The sequence below is a fragment of the Nannobrachium achirus genome (genome assembly GCF_963921795.1).
Source record: "Nannobrachium achirus genome assembly, chromosome: 5".
NCBI lineage: Eukaryota > Metazoa > Chordata > Actinopteri > Myctophiformes > Myctophidae > Nannobrachium > Nannobrachium achirus.
The window spans coordinates 22381997-22402432 of NC_137814.1; the positions used below are offsets into that span (position 1 = coordinate 22381997).

The 20436-nt window shown below is 43.9% G+C and overlaps 1 pseudogene across 1 annotated transcript in view; it reads right to left on the reverse strand.

The window, feature by feature from the left end:
- Positions 1–20436, reverse strand: part of LOC308285636 — a 288564-nt pseudogene that overhangs the window by 37 nt on the left and 268091 nt on the right. The window contains exons 11-22 of the transcript XR_013963340.1: positions 18326–20421; positions 17672–17824; positions 16386–16478; positions 13490–13608; positions 11405–11572; positions 8751–8891; positions 6700–6908; positions 5164–5305; positions 4584–4688; positions 3817–4027; positions 3149–3258; positions 1–1459 (exon numbers count right to left, since the gene is read on the reverse strand). The exon at positions 1–1459 is cut by the window's left edge and continues 37 nt beyond it. The product of XR_013963340.1 is annotated as an uncharacterized misc_RNA (transcript). The remainder of the gene's footprint in view (positions 1460–3148; positions 3259–3816; positions 4028–4583; positions 4689–5163; positions 5306–6699; positions 6909–8750; positions 8892–11404; positions 11573–13489; positions 13609–16385; positions 16479–17671; positions 17825–18325; positions 20422–20436) is intronic.

Sequence of the window (20436 nt, forward strand, 5' to 3'; positions counted from 1 at the left end):
TAATTGACAATTTGGCCAATGTTAAATTTGCCATTTCAGAGGCATTAAAAAGTCCTTAAAATTGACACTTTAGAAATGTGCAGATACCCTCTATACACGTAAAGTTCATGTTGGTTTGTTTACTGTTGAGTGAGAAAACAATGTTTCAGGTTAATCATCTGGGGACCCCCCAAAATAATTCAGGGACCCCCATGGAGGTTGAGAACCACTGCTCTACATTAAGAATAACGTAGCTTAATGTTCTGTCAAAGTTATAAGGTCGAGCTTTAACAGTATGTAGTATATCCTCAGAATTCTGTTTAAAATTAAGTACCAGTGTTTTTCACTTTTTAAGTAACCGTTTCCTTCCGCCTCCGTTCAGAGCGCCGTCCAGTGGTCACGACTAATTTGATGTTGCACACCTCGTGAGCAAGCAGCTGAGGGAGATATTTCTAAATGCCACAACCTTACAGTTTTGTCTGCCGTTAGAGATGGACCGATTGCAAAATTCTTGGCCGATACCGATCCACTGGTTTTATGAAGGTCTGACCTGCCAAAACCGATTTTTCCGATACCGATTTCTTTAGCTAAGAACTAGAAAATAGGGTTGCTCCAATACCCTTTTTTTCAGGCCAAGTAGGCCTACAAGACATACTTCAATTTGAGTACCAATAAGCTAGAAGAACACTAATGCCAAATCAATCACAATAGTACAATATCCAAAATCATAGACAATATCCAGTCTAATATGACCGTCTGGACTAGGCAGGAGGAAAGCAGGTGACACATGCTTTTTTCCCCCCCTTCTTTTTGGAGACGACATTGACACAGGATTATGGAATATATCCTTACATTGCAAAGGTAGGCTTGCCACAAAGTAGACTGGCTGCTACTTGCTGTTTACTTTAGTCACAGGACCAGAGCATCATGCTGTGCAGTGCCATAGACACAATTGGCATAAAACCGGTATTTATGTCAGTGCCCTGCCGGTCACCGATTCGCCCGGTTTGATATCATACCTGCCGATTTTTGATATTGGCCGATTCCGATTTCCATCCCTATCTGCCGTATTATACCCATCTAGGCTCCGAACTGAAGCTTAGCCGCAACAGCAGGTGTTAACGGCTTGAACTCCACAAACTATCAAAACCAGCAGGTTTCACACATCCATCCCCCTGCTGCAGTAATACGTTTGTGAGATGGCGCGATAACATTAAAGCTGCGACAGACCCCGTGAATCCAGAATCCTACATCTTTGTTATTATGACAGAAATTATATGTTCTACAGTACAGCATCTAACATACAGTAAGCACTTTTCAAATAGGGACGCTGTGTTAAGGTACCACAAGAGATAAAGATCCAAATACTACGTCTTCCTCTTTCTAGTCCGAGATACGGGACAGTCACGGACAGTCACTTCCGTCGTAGACCACCGGTTTCTCCACGCTCAGGCGATAAAGCACCTTCTTTGAGATGAACCTGTTTGGCCGAGAAGGGGGAAGACAAAGTGATTGTGCTGAAATAATCTACTGCAGGGGTCTTCAAGAGGGGGTTCGGGACCCCTAGGGGGTCCTCAGGGTTACTACAGGGAGGGGGTCATCTTTGTGTGATATGGATTTGTTTTTAACAACTTCAACCCTAGAATCGCTATTCAATTTATGAGGGAAACATTCGACGAAAATAGCAGATTATCTCTCTCTCAGCTAAGGTGACCTTGACCTGAAAAACGTTAAAGACCGCTGATCTACTGTGTGTCGTTTCTGCCACACTAGCTTTCTACTAATCTTTCTACTCTATCCCCTCCTGAAAAGTTCAAGTGAGGGCAATGCAACACGGACAGTACAAAATGAAATAAAGAGGGGAATGTACACATGGGTGTGTGCGTTAATACTACTATGATCACACAATGAGATTCATTAGATATGTACTAGCGTGGCTAATTCAAGACCGAGTATGTTTATTAGGGCTGTCACATAACGATTAATTGTCACTCAAATAATTGCGATTAACGATTTAACCCTGCAAGGCCCACTGTCACTTTTTGTACACATTTATATTTTATCAGAAAAAGAGTTTAAATAATTTGTTTTCCTGGTCTTTGTTCACCCTAACATCACCATTGGATCCTATGATTTAGTATTACAATGCCATTGCCACGATATTTGCATATCAATACCCCCCACAGAGGCTGACATTCACACAACTTCAAGGACTCTGGAGTCTAGAGTCTGGACGAACAACATCTCACTTTTTCACTGAAGCTATTCCTCACAAAAACATAAGTAAAATGCCTGTAAAAAAAGGGGGGAAAAAAAATATATATATATATATATATATATATATATATATATATATATATATATATATTTATTTTTTTTTCTTTTCTTTGGGTGATCATTAGAATTTCTAGAACATGTACATAATATGTTATTATTGTGAAAGATATCCCTCAAATGTAAATTAGAGCCTGATTTATGATTTATGGCTACAACTTTATACTTAAAAAAGAACATTGATAGTGGAAAGCTTGTAGATCTGCTATGTCCATCATTTTTGAAAATGTTTGAAAATATATGAACAGATGAACACGTTTCAACATGGAAACGATGATGATTATGACACAATAATAGCGATTATGTCAAATAACTGCGATTAGACGATAATGTAATAATTGTGACAGGCTTAATATTTATATCTCATAACCTTTCTCCAATATGCTGCTGAGGATTCCTTCTGTGCAATATTTCTGTCTCATTATGAACTGACTGTGATTTGATTGTATTATTGGTGATTTTAGTATTGTAGTATTTTAGCATTCTTTTAACTAAGAGAAGTAGTTTTAGATATAAATTTCCTCAATTCTTTCTGTAAATACTTCGTTTTTCACTGTTTAGCCTCGCTAATTCTTCTCTTTTGTTACTGAAAACAAGTGTCACATTTCGATGCTTCTTTTCATTTGAAAGAATTATCTGGATACCATTTAGATGACAACACCTTTGCAAATGCTCTCCTTTTGCACTGTCTATGTTCTGTAAATGTACTGACAATCCACTGTCTGACGTGTGACGTTCTCAAATGGCATATCTATCCATCTATCTACAGTACCTACTGTATCTATCTATCTATCTATCTATCTATCTATGTGTGATATGGTGCAGAGCTACTGACCTGGAGAAGGAGTTGTCGAAGACCAGTGCATATTGTCCAGGGTTTCGGACCTTCAGCTCCCCCTGGATGGTCTCCTTGTGGGAGTTACAGCGGGTCAGTGGGATCAGGACCTGGGACAGAGAGAGAGAGAGAGAGAGAGAGACACAGGGCCCCGTTTAGACCACTGCTTCCCAAACTTAACACGGTTCTATTGTGAAAATAGCAGATCTACATGCTCACAAGCTATTTTCACAATTTCTGCTTCTAATATTTGTGACCGAGGCTGGAGAAAAGGCCCATAAGTAGGCAATAGTGAAGTCCATCAAATTAACAAAATAGGTTTGATTGCCGTGGCCAATGTTTAATTTGTCATTTTAGAGGTATTAAAAAGTCCTTAAATTGACAGGACAAAAAACATGACATTGTCCATGTCTTGGGTTTGTGCAGTTCGCCAACGTCAGACATATTCTAACTAGCCTAACATATGACAGGTCAGAAATTCAATATGTTCATGATCTATTTCGTTTTATTTCCACAATCAGAACAGAATCAGAAGAGGTGGCAAAGTCATAGTTCAGGTTGGCTATAAGCAGGCCAGCATCGAAGTATACAGTATATTTGTTTGCATGTGCATTCATCCTTTGTGCAGGCATCACATGCATCTGTAAGCAGCTGTTCCGGTGCTGCACCTTGGCTTGCTCCAGCGGTATCTCTGTGCTCTCCCTGTAGACCACGCTGAAGGAGATGCCCTTGGGTTCAGAGGTGAACACCCAGGTGACCGTGGCGCCAGCGCTGGCCACAGAGATGAGGATGGTGCTGTAACAGCTGGACTTGATGAAGAGTTCCCGGGAGCCGTCCCCGAACCCTGCGATGTCGTCTACCGTGAAGGGGACCGAGAGGCTAGAATGCAGAGCAGGAAAAAACACAGCATAGTGAGTGGAGTTCAAGGCAACTTAACCACTACTACAGTATATCAGCTTAAAGTGGCAATCTATAACTTTTTTGTCAGTGAAAAGAAATATGTAATTTTAACTGTGGTAGTTATAGCTGTAGGTACGGGACGTGCACTTCTATAAATCCTCATTGTTTCACTGTTTCCCAAACAGCGGGTCGGGGAACCATCTTTGGGTCGCAGACACATTTTTAGGGTCAAGAGTAAATATCTTCTTTTTATCATTTGATTTCCCACATTTAAAAAAGATTAAACGAAAAACTACAAAGTTTCATCAATCAAAAACAAATTGTCAATGGAAAAATGCAAACATCGAATCATTTCCGTACATAAATAAATTAAAAGTCTAAGAAGTTGTGAGAATAGACACTTGTAGGTCTGCTATTTTCACTAGTTTGGATCCCGCCCGGGCAAAGTCTTTTGGGCCTTGAGCTAAAAGGTTTGGGAACCACGGGTTTAGAGGTTGCTAAAATGACACTTTAAATGTTTGTGGATCAAACTCACGTCAGCTCCCCTGCCTTGAGCAGGCAGATCTCTGCGTCCTGGACGGCAGCACAGAGGTCATCGGCCTCCTCGGAGGTGGTGTCACCCGCGCTGGCACTGCTGTTTCTAAAAAGGGAGCGACAGAAACCAACCGACAGTTTGCATGGATGATGTTATGCAGAAATTGGTGACCGCATCGTGCGGATAGATTCATGGGTGATGTTACACAGACATTGGTGACCGTCCGTGGCTTTTGGGGGTTGACTTGCCACTTCAAAATAACCGGTTAAACGCTAAACTGTTGGCTATCCCTAATGCCTACAGATTCTTTTTTCTCCTTCCCCGGGACTTTTTTGTGTTACCCTTTTAGCTCAAATGTCTACTCTAGGCTAGGCTAATGATGCTTTTTTTTAGGACATTGTTTGGTAGCCAAAGCATCTGTATGGAGACCCAGTCTGTGTTTGCGAGTGCTGCTCACATGTCGTTTACAACCTCTTATGCTGTGCATGTACTTATTTCCCTGTAGGGAGAAAACTAAAAAGGCTGTGTGAGTGAATGAATGAACACACAGCAGGTTGAATGCTGCTGGTGCAGTACTTACAGCGGTGCTGCCCCCTGCTGCCCGTGTGCGGGGGAGCAGGCGGTGGAGAAGGAGAGGGAGTCGCTGTCGTACACGCCGCTCACTTCCTCCTCTGTGATGATGTCGAACGCACTGTCGTCTGGCCTGGGACCTTCGGGTGCTCCTGGACATCGGACATAATAACACCTGTTATTTTGTTGTGTGTGCATTGATTGATTAAAGTCTTTATTAGAAGTTTGCATAGGAAAAGTTGCAGTTTCACGACAGTACAGTTCACTGGTACAAGGTCAACTAAAAGGAGATCCTAGTAAGCACTTGGCTTATTTGCACAGGAAACCATTAAAGTATCTCATATAACATTGAATGACAGACGAATAGAACACAGTACTATGCAGTAGATATAGTCAGAAAAAAAAGGAAAATAAAATAACAGTGCAAAATATAATTATACGGTATACAGTAGATAATTACAAAGAAGGGTCAGGGGGAGGGTAAGGCTGGGCTAGGTTTGTTTTTACCAGTTACGAATGGCTGCCGCCTGTAAGTGTTTTTTTTTTCAGGGCGATTTTAAAGGATGGTTAGGGATAAGGCGTTCCACATTATGGTGGTATAGCAGGAGAACGACTTTGACCCTTTGTTTGAGCTGACTCTGGGTTGAACGTGATCTGTGGCGCTGCCTCTGGTGTTGTAATTGTGGACATCCTTAACGTATTTTGTCAGGTACATGGGTATCTCAGTGGTGTAGAGTATCTTGTACACCAGGCCCATTGCAAGATGCTGTACTCTGAGCATTTCTTGCATATGAACAAAATGCCAGAATTGCAAGGCTCCAGTGTGTGAATACCCCTGATGTTTGAGACGTCGGTCCAGGATCAATTTGAGACAATTCAATGGTAAATGGCACATTTACATAGCTATGTTTGATCTGCTGTGAGAAGTCAAATCAACAAATCAAACCAATCAAACCACAAAAAAGTTGGTAATATTATATTGTAATGGAAATAAAACACAACCTCTCCAAAGATGTCGTTTCTCCCAAGAGCATACAAGCTTTACCAGAAGTAATAGAAATGTTTTTATTGTTGTATTTTCATATTTGATGATTTGTTTTTATTTTTTTTAATAGAGCGGTCCTCTTGTTTTACTGATCTGAATTGTAAGAAACATAAAAATTCATACTGTTATGCTATGATGTTTTCTAATAAAACTTGAACTTGAAGTGATCCTGTTGCGGGGAATATTTTGACAAAAACATATATGATGAATAATACTCATTTACATGTATTTGAATCTAATTCGATAGGCTAATATACAAATAGTCTCTGTTGCCTTTATTATAAGCTCAAATATGCTTTGCGGCTCCAGACAGTTTTTGTATAAATCTTTTGGTCCAAAATGGCTCTTTTGACATTTAAGGTTGCAGACCCCTGTCTTAGGCGCTTTACAATGATTGTGCATCACACTCACCCTTTATGTGTGTGTGTGTGTGTGTGTGTGTGCGTGCGTGCGTGCGTGCGTGCGTGCGTGCGTGCGCACATGCCGTGCCCTGACTGTCACCTGCATAGCTGGACCCGGCTTCTTTGCCCGGCTGGAGCAGATGGCCTAACGGGGCACCCGGTGCATTAGCCGTCTCCTCCTGCGGGTGGCGCTCCACCACTGCGCTGTGCTGGGTGTAGCAGTCTCGGCAGCATCGCTCTCTGCTGCCGCCCTGGTGGGTGCTCACTGTGTTGCTGCAGCAGTAGTAGCAGAAGGGACGCCCACACAGCCTGGAAGTAAAACATAACAGATTCACAAACATCTGGCTTGGGGTCAGCGGAGCAGTGTTCATTTTGACAGCATGTTATTTGGTTTAGCCGTAGTCTTTTGAATAACATTTCATTTGGTTTTAGTCATATTTTCATATTCATATATTGATTTTTTTTTTTAGTTTAGCCCAGGGGGGCTTCAACGTTTTCAGGGCAAGGACCCCTAAGTTGAGAGAGAGATGAAGCAGGGACCCCCACTACACATTGTATACAATTGTGTTGCAGATTTTTCATAGATTTCATAGATAGATTCATAGACTTGTTAGACAGCAGTCTATGTTTAGTTTTTTAACCTCTACACCAGACCTATTTGCCAAAAATAGCCGATCTACAAGCTTGTAGATCGGCTATTTTTGGCTAAAGTTCTCCTCAGAATAGGGATGTGAGAGTTAAAGTTGTTCATTTAAAATAATGATCCTATCTCAAAGATTTGGCGGACCCCTTGTAGTTAACTCTGGGGACCCCCTAGGGGTCCCGGATCCTACGATAACCGGATCCACACGACACGTTATGGGCTTGTAGATCTGCCATTTTCACTACTGGAAAATATCATTAAAAATGCTTAAACGTTGAAGTAGTGCATTTGCAGTTTCAAGTAACCATACGGGGTGGCTTCATGAAATGTAGTTACTTTTCATGATTATTTCTTGAGACGGTTCATAAAATCACAAAACAAGTACATTGGCAGAAAATGTGACAAAAAATATTTTTGAAAGAAGACTAGAAAAGATTTAAACTTCAAAGCCAGCAAAAGTTAATAAAAAGTGCAAAAATACCTGATCTACAAGCTCAATGTTCTGCCAATCCACTGGAAATCTACCGTCTTGCCAATGGCAGGTATGTGCAGTTTCGAAATGGCACATCTGTCCATGAAGCTGGGGGCCCGTGTCGTGCACCAAAATTAGCCGATCTACAAGCTCAAAACTCGCTGTGGCTGTGGATCTGTTATTTATGGTGCGTGACACTGGCCCGCAACAATATAAATCAAGCCCTGTATTGTCCTGCATAGACAGGACGCTATAAGGTGATTATTCAGATGTCCAGTCCTGTCAAATTGACCATAATTCACATGGCTGCCACTGCACAGGGTCACATGGTGCGTCCAGGGGTGTCGCACCATATTCTGGGCCCTGGGCGTAGAGTATACCGGTGTATATATATGGGCCCTGGGTACACGGATTCACTGCGGGCCCCACATGAATGTTCTTCATAGGGGGAGGGGCTTTTTTAGACTGGGAACGCCTTATTACGCATTATTTTGTGCTTCAACTATGAAAAATAGCAGATATACAAGCTCACAGCGCGGCACCGAGTGCGCGCTGCGAGCTTGTAGATCTGGTATTTTTTTTGAAAAATCGTGAAAGTCTTTGAATATTTCAAATCCTTCTGAGGTTTTTTTTATTTATTTTTTATTTTAAACCTATGTTTCTATGTCAGTGATGCTCAAACTGTTTCATGTGAAGGACCCCCACAATTATATGTATTTGGCCATCGACCCACATCTCAAAATATTTAGTTCCAGGGACCCCCCAGAGGCAAAATTTGAGTTGCAAATGTTCGCTTAAAAAATACATATATTCAAAGATTTGCACACATTTTCACAATAAAAAAAAAATTTTGCAGATCTACAAGCTCGCAGCGCGCGCTGTGAGCTTGTATATCTGCTATTTTTCAATAGCCAAAGTATAAAATAACGAAGGCCCCTCCACCTTGGGCCCCAGTAACTCAGTCCCACTTTCCCCCCCCCCTTGTGACGCCCCTGTGGCTGCCACTGCACACACAGGGTCCCATGGTGCGTCTGACCTGCAGTTGTACTTGCGCAGCCACCAGCTGAACTGGCTGTGACAGCCCAGGCAGTAGTTGACATCCCTCTCAGTCTCCTCCTCCCGTAGTTTCTGCTCAAACTCCAGAGCGTCTGTCTTCTGCCACAATACATCTTTCTCCCTGTAGAGGGCGCCATCGCACATTGTTATATGGTTCAAAATCATGACACACACACACACACAGGAGATTACAGCACCTACTGTAAAGTCTATGGTATGGACTGGGGATTTGAAATGGCATCCAAGCAAATATAACTCTGTCAATCTGGCAGTGATTTTTTTTCTTCTTTTTTTTTTCTTAATATTATTAATGTCTTTACCAGGGGTTTTCAAATTAGGGTGTGGGGACCCCCATGGGATCCTTGAAGTGGTTACAGGGTGTCCCTAGCCAAATCAGTTTAATTACTTTACCCTTATTTTATACTTCAGCTATTCGAAAATAGATGATCTACAAGCTGTGTGATCTACAAAAGTGTGATCTGAGCTTGTAGGTCGGCTACTTTTGAAAACTGAGAATTCCACACAAATCTTCTCTTATCTTTTATGGGTGTCCCTGGCACAAAATCTTTTCAGCTGGGGCTCCACGACCCAAATAAATACAGTTCTGTTTGGGCTCAATTCATCCTAAAGACATTCTTTTCTGTGGTGACCTTAATGGTCACCTGTATTACGTAGATCAGAGTAAAGCTAAGCTGAGGTACCAAGACAGCGCTTCAGTGGTTAATCAATAGTCAAAGGACCACATTAAATAAAATAAACACTATACGATTGTGCCACTACATTGATGTGCCATCTTCTCATCTACATGCATCAAAATAATCCATCCGACGTCAGAGCTTTTTTTCATTTGGCCGAATAAACTTCTGACAGAGCGCAAATACATAACTGTGTTCGTAGAGACTATTTCCTACACTCACTCAGCCAACGTCTGTTCCAAACCAGACTGCTGCTTTCACTGCTAGCAGAATGAAGTCTGGTCTGAATTCGGTAATAAATACACCACGCCCACCCACCCAACAAGTGAACAATCACACTGAACCAAATCAGAACATGTAAGGGTGCAGGCGTGTCTGAAAACAGTAACACCACCCATCCTAAGCTCTGAATTTGATGTTATTTTGTAGTTATAACCCAGCCTGTCCTAAGATGGTTCCGGCATCAGATGGAGCATAATATGCTCCATTATAGGCTCCCTTAAGACATTGAGTGATTTTCCTGACAAAGCTATCTAAATAATTAAAGGACAACTTTGTTTTTTTTACAACAAGGGTTCATATTTTAGATAGTCATTAGAGAAAAGAAAAGATGAGTGTTAAAATGTTTTCATTTACTTCTTTCTATTGTTTTAGTGATTTTAAACGATTTTGCATGCAATAAGCCCATTCCCAAGATGCACCGCAATCTTTCATGGGCAGATGTGACTTAAGGGGGCTGGTGTAAATAGTAACAAAGAATTGCCAGCTTATTGTGTCTAAAAAGACATAATTAGCCACTTGTACGCATGCCCCCACCCACTGAAATCAAAATACTAAAATCGGTAAAACAATAGAAAGCAGTAAATGAAAACATTTTAACACTCATCTTTTCTTTTCTCTAATTACAATCTAAAATATGAACCCTTGTTGTAAAAAAAAAACAAAGTTGTCCTTTAATTATATAACCAGCACTAAATGCTTTAAAAACTATACAAAGGTCAAAGTAAAAGACACCAACCCCTCATATAAAAACAGACAGGAAAAGTCATTACAGTAGGGGGCCGCTCTCCATTCAGACATGCTGCCATGTGTTACTGATGATACTAATTAAGGTTGTGTTCTGGTCAAACAGAGTCGTGTGCATGTTGACTCACTGGAAACACTGCTACACCAGTGGGTCTCAAAGTGAGGTCCAAGGACCCTAATGGTTCCTTGAGGGGGTTCCAAATGTTTGTGTACGAATGGAACCAAATGGACCCGTACGGGTCCATTTGGTTCCGTTTGTACACTATCAAAGTTATGGAGGGTTCATGTTTTTTTTGTTTTATCCCACGATTTTGGAACCCATTTTTTTCACCCAGTGCCAATTGCCTATGTAATCCTGGTCTCTGCTCTCCCTCTGCCACACCTGGGGAGACAACGGACTTACCTCATGCTTCCTTCGGTGCATGAGGAGTCCAAGTTGCTTCTTTTCATCTGACAGGGGGGATTTCCCCGGTTAGGAAGTAGCGCGTGGAAGGAATACGTTATTCCAAACAGTTCCTTTCCCCTCCATCAGACGCCCCGGCTGGCCAGGGGGAGGCATTATAGAGACCAGGATTACTGCATGTTTTTGTGAGGGTATCTACCCTAGGAGACATGGGGAGAACATGCAAACTCCACACGGAAAGGCCCTTTCGCCAACCCCACCTAGGGTGTGGGCGCTGATGACGTGGAGGAGGGAACACGCCCACAGCGTCCCCCGGCGGGAATCGAACCCAGGACCTTCTAGCTGTGAGGCGACAGCGCTACCAACTGCGCCAGGGCACCGTGCCCCCGAAAACCACTGTGCAACACAAAATGGAACAGAGCTTGATTGGCAATCAAGGAAGAGGCCCAATGTCCTTCCAACATGGCTGCTGTGCATACTGAATAGAGCCTATTGGACGCGAGTCTCTACCTGATGAGTTCTATGAGTCTCTCCTCCAGGTTGATCTTGGTGCGGTACAAGTCGTCCATCTCTGCGGCCGCCTTCAAGTCGAAGCTCTGTTTGTCCTGCGTCGCTCTCCGTAGACTCTCGCTCAGCTCGCGGCAGGCCATTTCTGCCACTGCCCGGCCCTCCTCAGACCTGAGCAGAAAGGAAACATGTATGAAACATGTATGCCTTGGAGCTACAGAAGCTTATCCTTGATTTTGTTTCTCTTTCATCATTCTGGTTGTTTTAGTGTTGTTAACTCATACGGAGCCGATCCCGAGAATACTCGTAAAAAATACTCGAGTATCATGGTGCCGATCCCGAGTATACTCGCGAAAAGTAATATATTACTGTAACGGCGGTTATCCTACCGGGTACATGCGCGGAAGGTCCCGAGACGATCTCCCTCGCCGATTTATCATCATCACGGATCCACGAGCACAAAATAGTAATCCCATAACATTGAGGCAGACGGGAAATCTCATCTTTAATGTCCATTATCTCCAAACAACACTTTCAAAGCGAGGATGGCAGTAGATTCTCGCTTATATAACACATGTTGAAAAGCACCGATCGGCCATTACACAACACCATGTGGAGGATGACCGCTTCCTGTGAATGACGCGATGACGTCAAACCGGAAGTGTTTACGCTATGGACTTCTGGCCTTCAAAATAAGACAACGGTCGTGGATGCAACCTGCGGGAGGCACGCTGGACATTTTAATCCGTTAATTTCAGGAGCACGAAATGAGTTAAAGTTATACTATGTAACTTTTTTTATAAAACAAATCTTAACCCTACCAGTGCCAGCCCCTAGATGGCGCCAAAGAATGCCAGACTTTCTCCCATAGGCGAGCGCATTAGCATCCGGGGACTCACGTTGCAGTGACGCGCGTGCTCACGTTCGTGCACGTCATGGAAAGGTCCCGGATGATAATGCTAACAGAATAGCTATTCCCATTTTGTCATTTTAAAGATCATTTTTCGGCGATTTCGCCGTAAATAAACCTCGCGCCACATCCCTAAAAACACAATCCAGAGATATGGGCCTCCAAAGATGTGTTTTTTCATTGGATTCGGCGGCGATTCGCGGCTACGTTCGCGGCTCACGGCCGGCATGGCTTTTCCAGGATTTGGACCACTGGATTTTAAATTTAGGCTCAGGCTTCAGAAGGCCTCGGATCATTTTATTCATTTCATTAAAAATCCCGAACATGTTCGGGATAGGCACACTGGACTACGTTCCGGAAGCGGCGCTGAACATTCGGTGAACATTGGGGGTCTCAAAAATGTATTTTAAACCATTTTTAATGGAATATATCGTCGGACCATGTAAAATGGCTAGCTGGCTAGCGTAGGACGAGCCAGGACCACCCACGACTCTACAAGCAGCTCAGGGTAAGTCAATTAATTAAAAAAAAATTGTTTTGGATTGAACATATCCCGAACATGTTCGGGATAGGCACAGAATGAGTTAAAGTTGTCCTAACTATTAAATCGCTAAGGTTTTAGAACACCCACTCCGTTAATTTAAGCCCCTAAAGCCTTCTGTAAATATGTTTTCTATGATCCTGGCTGGGGTCCGGATCACTGCCATTTATTAACATACCTTATTAACTGAGAACCAATGTCAATACTATCAATCCATCACTAACAATCTGTCAATTGCACACTAATCATGTATACAGGCTATTCAAAAGAGACAGAATCATGTTTTTTTTTATATTTAAAGACTTTTTTTTTCATTTGTATTAAAAAAATTCCAACAATTTCTAGGACCCCCTGCAATATCCCTGCGGACCCCCTAGGGGTCGCGGACCCCCTGTTGAAGACCGCTGGGTTTAAGAAAGGCATAGTAAAAATAAATATTATTAATATATCATTAATTCTATCGAGTTAGTTATGTGTGGACCTACAGCCAAACATTTTTTTTTTAAATATATAATCTATTTTTATTTATATTTTTTAACAAATAAGTAAACTATAACTACCATAAATCAGGCAGGATTAAATCGCTTTGTTAGCCGGCTCCGCGCGGCGCCATGTGCTTATGAATGCAACGTTTCACCTGTATAAATTCCCCTTGAGCTCGTCGAGTTCCTCTTCTCTGTGCAGGATCAGACTGTCAGTCTGGACCATGTGGGCGTGAGTCTCCTCCATCTGCTGCCTGCACTGCCCAGCTTCACTCTGCAATCAGTCCAGCAAACAGTGTTGCCGTGACTGCTTATTATGAGCGGCTTTGGGCCTGTTCATTTGTAACTCAAATATTTGATTCTGGGGGGGGTCCTCCCCGATACATAGTATTTTGAGACGGGGGTCGGCAGCCAAATACATAAAATGCTAGGGGTCCTTGACATGAAACGGTTTGAGAACCACTGACGTACAAACATGCGTTTTTGTTTTTTAGATTTTTTTCAAAAACCTTAGAAGGATTTAGAAGACATTTATAGAATCGGGTAAAAAATAATCAAAGACTTGCACAAATGTTTGACGATTTTTCAAAAATAACAGATCTACAAGCTCGAAGCGCGCTGTTTTTCAATAGTTAAAGCATAAAATAATAATGGTTCAAGTTATAATAATGCACTCCAGGTCTAAATGGGTTAAATCAATGGTTCTCAAACGTTTTCATGTCAAGGACACCCAAAGTAATATGTATCTGTCCACAGGCTCTCCCATCTGAATTGTGGGTGCCAGGGACGCCCATACATGATACAAGATTATTTAGAAAATAGCAGATCTACAAGCGCACAATGTGTCACATCGCGACGCGCTGTGAGCTTGTTGATCGGCTATTTTCAAATAGCCGTGTATACACTCTGTGTTTAAAGTGCTCTTAGGCGGCATTCACACAGGCACGTTTTATTGCGATTAAAACGAATCCTGTAACATTATTGTCGGAAAATACACAATGTTTGGGCATGTGTGAAGTCGCATCCGTATTCTTTTTCGAATCAAAGAAACGAATGCAAATCCACAAAAAAACTGTGGTTTCGATTCGCTACAGCAAACGCTTCACTGTTGGTGTGAATCCATCCGTCTCAAATACAGGCAATGAAACATTGTGGTATATAGAGCCATGTGCGGGTTAAATCCATAGTTATATATAAAAGGTGAAATCCCCCTCCAGACCTTCCGCTCTCATTAGATGTATGACCATTAGCCTAAGGTCCATGCTGGCCGCCCCCTCCCCTCATTGATTTAATTTCTGATCAACGCTCACTCGATCGCGCATAGTGTATTATTTGTGAGGAGTTGCTCACAGTCAGGCCTAATATACAGTAATATAGGCCGATGTGTGGGTCTCTCGCCCTTGTTCGCTCTCTCTCTCTCGTTCTCTGTGCCAAATCATGTCCAAATGGAGACGCTTTACGCACGGAGCGCAGAGAGAGGGAGCCAGGGAGGGCAAGACGAGGGGCAGAGAGAGAGAGAGAGAGTGGGGGAGAGAGAGAGAGAGAGAGAGAGAGAGAGAGATAGAGAGAGAGAGAGAGACACGTTGACGTTCTCCTCTTAGTACAGTAGATATGCATATCTTGCTTAAGTATTTGCTGTCTCGTTTATTGCTGGTAAGTCCCTCCGGCCGCCGCTGGTTTTATTTTTTGATCGCCCGTTTCCGACCGCAGATAAATAGGCTAACGCCTGTGCCGCAATTTTGCGGGGGTCCTGCGGTTACATTGTGAGTTGAACTTGAAGAATTAATAAACATATAGGGAGATGGAGGAGGCATTATTATGCAGCTTGGATACATACGGGAGGCTCCCGACATGTTGCCACTCCGAAATTGACTTCTTATTGTCGGAGTGGCGACACTCCCATGGGCCTAAGGTTTAGGGTTAGGGTTAGAGATAGGGTTAGTGTCGGAATGGAGACATGTCGGAAAGGAGACATGTCGGAGTGGAGAGATGCACTCGATACATATAGGCCTACATGTCCCGTGGACAGACGTGGACTCATCGATTCCTTGTTTCGGATGACTCAGTGTGCAGTGTGAGCGCAAACGTATCAATTAAATAATTATGCAAGAATGTGGCAACTTCACCCCTCCCATTCGCACGACTAAACCGAAATATATTACGAGAATGTGGCCTTAGTCTAGGTCGTTGGCAGCAAAGCTAAGTACCATATGTCCATTTTTTACATGAGATAACATGCCCGTGACATGAGATTAGGGTTAGGATTATTTATTTGGATTTACATTTTTCACATAATGTGATGGATACACCTCATTAGGGGCTGCAAAAGTCCATTATTTTCTCAGCCATTATTATACCGAAATTACCTCTTGTACATCATTATTACCTCAGGCACGAAGTGTAAATATGTAGATCGTTTATCTAATAGTTTGTTTCTTTGATTGATCTCTCTTCCCCCTTGCCCCCCCCCCCCCCCTCCCCTTCCTCCTTCTTCACTTTCTTTTTTTTCTCCTTTGAAAAAACAAAACAAAAACAAAACAGATAGAACTTAAACGCATAAACAAATTTCACTGACAGGTGACAGGAAAAGCAGAAAAATGGGGAGTGACACGCAGCAAATCTGGTCGGGCTCGGGAATCAAACCAGCGACCGACTGCAGGCTACACAAAGCCTATGTGGTATGCACCCGGACCAGTAGGCCAGCAGGCGCCCCCTAGATCGGCTATTTTTACCACTTTTGAAAAAGATTTTATTCAAATCAACAACTTTTTACAACAGATGAAATCGATTAGTTTGTTTAACCGTTGCAGCCCTAACACTGCAGTCTGCGACGCCTAGTCCAGGCCGCAGTGCAGGGTTTCACGCGGTGACTTGGGCTAAAGGGCACAGGGGCCGCGCTGGCCACCCTGCCACCCACACACACTGTAAAACCTTCCTTGGAAATTCATTGTGTCAAGTAAACGCTAAGACAACCATGAAGCACTTTGCATTGTGACAGCGTGGCATGGCTTTTCTAAAATGCAACATCTGGAAAAAAGGTTATCCACTCACCTCCAGCTGTTGCACCTTGCTCTCCAGAACTGCCTCCCTCTCCTGCTTAGCCCCCAGCTGTGACCTCACTTCCTGTAGGTCCTGGTTCAGTTCCTGCAGGAAGAGACACATGGCCAATTTTGGTCAAATCATTGCTAAAATGTTACATTATGACTGAATTATATATTGTGATCAAAACTGAGACATATTTATACCTGATTTGACAATGTTATCTAATAAATGATAATAATGGACAATACTGAATTAATCAATTTAGACCAGGAACGCAAATCTGTGTCGCGTTAGATTTGAACGACTTTAACCACTATTTTATGCTTTATCTATTGAAAAATAGCAGATATACAAGCTCACAGCGCGGCACCGAGTGCCGCGCTGTGAGCTCGTAGATCTGCTATTTTAGAAAAATCATGAACATTTGTGCAAGTCTTTGAATATTTTTGACCCGATTCTATAAATGTCTTCTAAATCCTTCTTCTAAATGGTTCTCAAACCTTTTCATGTCAAGGACCCACAAAAGTATATGTATTTGGCCGCGGACCCCCATCTCAAAATATGTTGTTGCAGGGACCCCCCCAGAAGCAAATATTTGAGTTACAAATGATTGCTTTTAAAATAACATATTCAAAGACTTGCAAATAAAAATCACGTTTCAAAAACAAGTGCCGCGCTGTGAGCTTGTAGATCAGCTATTTTTCAATAGTTAAAGCATTAAATAATTCTAGGCCTTCTGTAAATGGGCTAATAAATGATAATAATACTGGACAATGCTGAATTAACTCATTTAATGCCAGCCTATCACCACTAGAGGGCGCCCAGTGACCAGAGAATAATAGAGATATGCTGGTAATGCATGCCCAAGCCCTGGAGCCATGACTTGCCAGAACACTTTCCTTTGTGCATGTACAGGAAGAGGATGAAGTTAGCTTGAAGTTAGCTATTGGCTACCAAGCATTTTAGATTTAGATTTTCGTCAACTTAGCCATGATTAAACCTTGCACACCTCATGCATGGGAGAAAAAACAGAGAAAATGAGCTCTAAAGATCCTGGATTGCATTGGAGTGGATGGTAAATATCAGCAAATATCGGCAAATATCGTCCTCTGTAAACAGAGGACAAAAAAAAAAAACTTTTTTTTTTTCAATTTTTTATTTTTTTTATTTTTTTTATTAAAAAGCCGAACTAGTTCGGGATTGGCACTCTGGGATGCAATAATAAAGCCGAACTAGTTCGGGATAGGCACTCAATGAGTTAAAGTGAATTATGTGCCAGTTGTGTTAGGGCTGACCTTGAGCTGATTACTGTGGTTCATGTCTTGGCTGCTGAGCTGGAAGCGGAGGGACTGGATCTCCTCCTGACTGTTCTCCCGCAGGGCCCCGGCCTCCTGCCGGGCCTTGTCCAGGTCCGCCTGCAGCTGGTGCATGGCCGCCAGCAGACCCTCCTGCTCGTAGGGGGTGGGCGATATGGAAGAATACAATATCACGATATTTTCTCAAGCTGTATCACGATACACAATTTTATCACGATTCTTTTTCACGTTGGTTTTATGGTTATTTTTCAAGTTACTTCAAGTTACTACAAAACTAGACTCTCTGGGTTCCTTTTGGGAGGTCTAAATTGAACTTTACAAGTATGTAACTCTGACGGTATACAAATGAAACCAAATGGACCCATAAGGGTCCCATAAGGGTCCATTTGGTTTCATTTGTATACTGTCAGAGTTAAGTGGACATCTTGACATTTTAAAGTTTGAGAACTGATGATTTTAACCAAAATGCAGGTTTAATTGAATTCTGCAATGAATCTCTTTATTAACGATTAAACAGGATCTTTTACAAGGCTCCTCAATTGTATCACAATATATACTATACCTCTGAAAAGGCATATCGTGGAGACATTGTATTGTCTCAGCGATAATTATCACCATATCGCCCACCCCTACCTGCTCGTGGCACTGCTTGAGGAGCTCCTGGTTCTCCTGGCGGAGCTGCACCATGCTGGTGCTCAGCCTCTCTGCCTCCTGGGCCGCCTCGTCCTCCAGCTCCTGGAGCTTGGTGGAGAGGCCCTCCCAGCGCAGGCGGGCCTCTTCGTTCTCGGCGGTCAGCATGCACAGGTGCACGCCCAGCTCGGCCGTCTCCGTGTTGGCTCTGTGGAGAGCCTCCCTGGACTCGCTGTTCTCCAGGCACACGGCCTCGTAGCGGTGCTTCAGGTCGCAGAGCTCCTCCCGGGAGGCCGTCACCTCGGCGGCCAGGCCCACGCGGGCCTGGGCCTCGCAGTCGCGGTCGCGACTAAGCGCCTCCTCCCGCTCTCTGGACTGGAGGATCTCGTCCACGTGCCAGCGGTTCAGCTCCTCTACCTGGGACTTCAGCTGCTCCGCCAGGAGACGGAGGTCCTCCCTGGAGGCCTCCGACACCTCCTGGAGGGCCTGGGCCTTCATTCTCTCTTCGGCGCCGCCCAGAAGCTGAGCTCTGAGCTGCACCACCTCCTCCTGGAGCCGGCTCGCCTCCCTGACGCTGAGCTCCAGGTGGGCCTCGGCAACTGCCAACCTGGTAGTGGCCTCTTTGGTATCAATGGAAGCAGTTTGTTGAAGTTTCTGCATCTTCTCAGTGCTCTCTGCAGCTCCCTTTTCATTCTCCACCTCGCTTGTCCTGTTCTCCTGCTCCTCTGCCCTGGCTCGCAGAAGCTCACATTTACTGGTCTGGTCTCTGAGCTCGGCCTCCATTCCCCGGAGCTTGTCCTGGAGCTCAACTTGGCTTCTTTGGGAGATGGCGAGGTTCTTGTCCAGCTCTGAAGCTTTGGCTGTGGCTGCATCGAGTTCCTCCTGAGTTTTGGACAGCTGCTTCTTTAAGGAGAGTTGTGCCTCCAGAAGGTCCCTGTTATCACACTCAAGTCTTTTAAGCTGAGCATCACAGGTTTCACTCTGAACCCGGAGGGTTTTCTGGACCATCTCCTCCAAACGCAGGTTTTCTTCCAGAAGCTTCTTCTCCCTGTCTTCAATGCCCATATTGGCAGCATCCACCCTGCCCTTTAGGTGGTTCTCAGACGCTCTCAAGGAAGTTAGCTCTTCCATCATGGCTGCCCTGCTCTCAGCCAACTCCCTGGTAGTCTCCTCACTCCTCTTGACTGTCTGGAGTAATTTGCCATTCACCTCCATGAGACTGATGCATTGGGATTTGTAGTCTTCAAGGTTTTTGGTATGATCACAGGAAAGGACTTCATTCCCAGTGACACCTATACACAGACTCCGCCTCTCAACAGCTAGCTTCTCCATCTGCTCCTCTAGATGTCTGACTCTCTCAGAGCGGATCAACAGCTCTCTCTCACTGTTGTTTAGATGCTCTTGCAACTCATGGACCTGGCTCTCTAGCAATTCATTTTGGCTACCGCTGGTGAAAAACCTCCGTTCTACGTCCTCCCTCTCTTCCTGCAGTCTTTTTCTCAGCTCCTCAGCCTGCCGTTCTCTGCTCTCCAATGAGCCTTGCAGATCTTGAAGCTGAGCTCTCAGATTACCCGTCTCCTTTTCCTTCAAGGTGAGCGCACCTTGGATTCTACCAACAGCACCCTGGAGCTCCTCCAGTCGCTTCAGCGTCCCATCCTGCTCCTCCTGGGCCCTGGCTTTCACGTCAGTCAAATGCTCTTCGCTCTTCCTCACCAAGTCCTCCCGGAGTTTGAGCTCCTGGGAAAGACGCTGGACGTGCCTGACCCTGTCCTCGGCTTCTCTTTTAGCCTCCAATCTCTCCTCCTCGGTCGCCTTCAGCTTATCCAAGAGTTCCTGGATCTTCCAGGCCGAGTCGCAGTAGCTGGCCGTTTGCTGACCCTTTTCACTGAGTGCCCCGTCTAACTTGGAGAAGAGCTCCATGTTTTTGTTCTCTGCCGCGGTCAGTCGAGCTTGAAGCTCACAGTTTATTGCTTCCCTATTGGCTTGAAGATGATTTGCCCTCTCCTGGTAGCCAGCTTTGGGGCTAGATAGAGTCTGGTCAGAGGCCTTTTGGGCTGCCAGAAGCTGCCCTTGGAGGCCTTTGACCACGCCTTTCAGCTCTGCCGCCTCTTTGC